This window comes from Pteropus medius, unplaced genomic scaffold, assembly GCF_902729225.1.
Source record: "Pteropus medius unplaced genomic scaffold, Ma_sr-lr_union100, whole genome shotgun sequence".
Lineage (NCBI taxonomy): Eukaryota > Metazoa > Chordata > Mammalia > Chiroptera > Pteropodidae > Pteropus > Pteropus medius.
The window spans coordinates 7,738,072-7,741,546 of record NW_024349803.1 but is presented as its reverse complement, the minus strand read 5'-3'; the positions used below and the strand labels follow the sequence as shown (position 1 = coordinate 7,741,546).

Below are 3,475 nucleotides of genomic sequence, written 5' to 3'. Positions count from 1 at the left end.
GGGGGTAGGAGGGCACCACGTGCAGGGAGACATGGGACAGTGTGATCCTTGTGGCAACTAACCTACACTTCTGGATTAGAGGAGCTTAAGCGTAAGCAGATGACAAGAAAAGCATCCGAGAAGCAGGTAGGAGCTAGTGCCCGGTGGCCCAAGTTCTCTGCCAGAACAAAGGATTAGACTTGATCCCATGTGGGTTTGAGCAGGAAGTGACACACCCAGATTTGTGTTTTAAACCTGAGCACAGCAAGGGATAGAACTGGAAAGGAAAGCACTAGAGGCAAAGTGGCCTGTGAGCTGACTGGCCTAGGAGGCAATAGTGATAGGATGCAGAGAGAGCGAGGACACCAGGGGTCCTTAAGAGGGGGCATGGCATGACATAACTAAGTGACTACACGGGGAGAAGGAGCGTCAGAGGAGGACGAGTCTGACGCACAGGAAGGGGTCCAGTTGTGAGGAGCGGAACATGGAGGCAGCAGCCCAGGGAAAGGAGGCAGAATCCGAGCAATGGCCCGGCCCAAGGTCTGGGGTGGCACAACTGTCCAGGGATGAGGAGATAAAGCAGGGACCACCAAAAAGCTGAGGGGCTGAGGTCAGAGGGCTACCAGGAAGCTCAGAGTCCTCGCAGGGGGAGGAAGGGAGGACCAGGACCTTGATGGCCAGGATGTGCTCAGGGTTGGCCACAGGAGGGCAGTAGAGTGCCCAGAGAGTGTAGGAACGGGACCCGGGAGTAGAAGGTTAGGAGGGAAAGAAATAACGAGGAATTAGAACAGCGAGCGTGGACCACTCTTCTTCGGGAGATTAGAGTGAAAAAAAGGAAGAGAAAAAGGTATGAAGTGGAGTCAGAAGAGAATCCTTTTTTAAGTGAAAGAGGCAGGAACCAGAAGCCAATAGAGGTAGAGGCAGAGGTAGAGAAAGGGGGGTAGAAGGTGCTGCCTGAGGGGACTGGCCCCCAGAAGGTCAGAGGGCATGTGTGCCAACTGGGGTTCCTTTGGGGGTAAGAACAGAAAACCTGATTCACCCTGACCTAGGAAGCACAGAATTTTTTGACTCGCGTAACTGAAACATTCCAAGGTAGTCTCGCTTCTGGCACAACTGGATGCAGGGCCTGAGCAGTATCGCAGAATCTGGCTTCTCTCCCTCCCTCTTCCATCCTTGATTCCTCTCTGTCAACCCCATTCTCAAGCAGATTTGCTTGTTTTTATTCTTCTTTTTAAAAATCGACATATAATTCACTTACCATAAAATTTACCTTTTTAGAGTGCACAACCGCACTTTATAATTATTTTAACTATATTTACAAGGTTGTGCAACTATCACCACTATCTAATTCTGGAACATTTCCATCACCCCTCACCAAAAACCTATAACCATTAGCAGTCACTCCCCATTTCCCCTCACAGCCCCTGGCAACCACTAATTTACTCTCCCTCTTTACATTGCCCATTCTGGTCATTGACTATAAAAGAAATCGTAAAATATGTGGTCTTTTGTGTGTGGCTTCTTTCACTTACCAGAATTTTTTTACCCATGTTGTAGTATGTATCTGTACTTTATTCTTTTTTATGACTAAATAATATTCCTTTGTATGGATCTACCACAGCTTATTTATCCATTCATCAACTAATATCTACTTGACTTGTTCCAATGTTCTGACTGTTATGAATAGTGTTGCTATGAACATCCATGTATAAGTTTTTGTGTGAACATATGTTTTCAATTCGCTTGGGATTATACTTAGGAATGGAATTGCTGAATCATATGGCAACTCTACATAATTTACTTTTTAAGGAACTGCCGAACTGTTTTCTGAAGAAACTGCATCATTTTAAATCCCCACCAGCAATGTCTGAGGGCTCCAATTTCTCCACATCCTTACCAACACTTATTATTCTCTATGTTTTTGATTAAAGCCATCCTAGTGGGTATAAGTGGTCCCTCACTGTAGTTTCGATTTCCATTTTCTTTTTATTTTTTAATTTATTTTTTTATTTTTTTGGACTTTTAATGACTGAAACAAAAAAGATCTAAAATTGCAGCTTCTGGAAGAACCATTTGTTCTTGCCAGTCTTGAACCTCTCCTCAAACTTGACCTTGGCTTCCCGTCGGGCCTTGCGTTTCAGAGCAGGGTCTCTGAAGACATCCTTGTTAACAACAGTTTTGTCCAAGAGGATATCCACAGAGTACCTTGTAGGCATGAGGTGATTGTAGTTATAAACTTTCACGAAAGACTCGATCTTTGACCTCTTGGCAATTTTCTTCTTGCCCATGGCAGCCATCACCTTGCGGGGATTCAATTCCAGCCACCGGAGCATGGCAGTAGGGGCAGTCTGAGGTGCCGTCATCAATGTTCTTCACGATGACTGCTTTGTGTCCGGAGTAGCGTCTGGCCAGGACTGACACCACCTTCCTGGGTTTCATAAACTTGCCCATTTCGACAGCAGCCACTTGGGCCTACAGCAGAAAGGATAGTTCGATTTACATTTCCTTAATGACATATGATGTTGATCATCTTTTCACATGTTTATTGATGATTGTGTCTCTTCTTTGAAGAAATATATATTCAAATCTTTTGCCTATTATTTAGTTGGGTTATCTTCTTATTATGGAATTGTAAGAATTCTTTATATATTCTAGATTAAATTTCCTTATACAGTATTCAATTTAAAAATATCTGTGAATTGTCTTTTTACTTTCTTTATAGTGTCCTCGGCAACACAAATTTTGAGGAAGTCCAATTTATCTACCTTTTCTTTGATTGCTCATACTTTATGTGTCATATCTGAGAAACTAAACCCAATATCATAAAGATTTAAACCTATCTTTTCTTCCAAGAGTTTTATAGTTTTAGCTCTTACAGGTATGTCTCTGACACATTAATTTTTATTTATGTGTGAGGCAGGTATCTAACTTCATTTTTTTTTTTTTTGCATGTAGATATCCAGTTGTCCCAGCACCGATTGTTGAAAAGATTATTCTTCTCCATTTAATTGTCTTAAAACCCTTGTCGAATTTATTTCTGAACTCTGAGTGATGAAATTAGGGCACACTTTTTTTTTTTATACAGAGGAGATTTTGCAATCCTTGAAGAGATAGGAACATCATTTTTAAAAGTTATTTAAACACTCTACCCTACACACTTGTTTAAGGATTACTCAATTTGACAACCTGCCTACCACTGAAGATCCCCAAGGGATGCCTCTGGCCAGCCCAGGTCATAATGCTCACTGTGCATGACTCCATGCTCCCCAGCTGCATCCACGCACACGGCTTCCCTCAGCTCATAGCACTCTATTTCATAGATGAGGAAACAATGGCTCAGAGAGATAGGGACAACTCCACTCGCAATATCCCACAAGTCGTGAGAGTCAAGGCAAAGGCTCAATTTTTTTGTCTAAGTTCCAGGACATTGGGGCAACTCCTCAACAACTGTTGTGCAGAAAGCATTGGTTCACGGCCCCCAGGGGATGCTCACACG

General features: G+C 43.0%; 1 pseudogene; it reads right to left on the bottom strand.

Annotated features, from left to right (window-relative positions):
- Positions 1-1,987: 1,987 nt before the first annotated feature.
- Positions 1,988-2,430, bottom strand: LOC120581948 (60S ribosomal protein L27-like; annotated as a pseudogene).
- Positions 2,431-3,475: the final 1,045 nt, after the last annotated feature.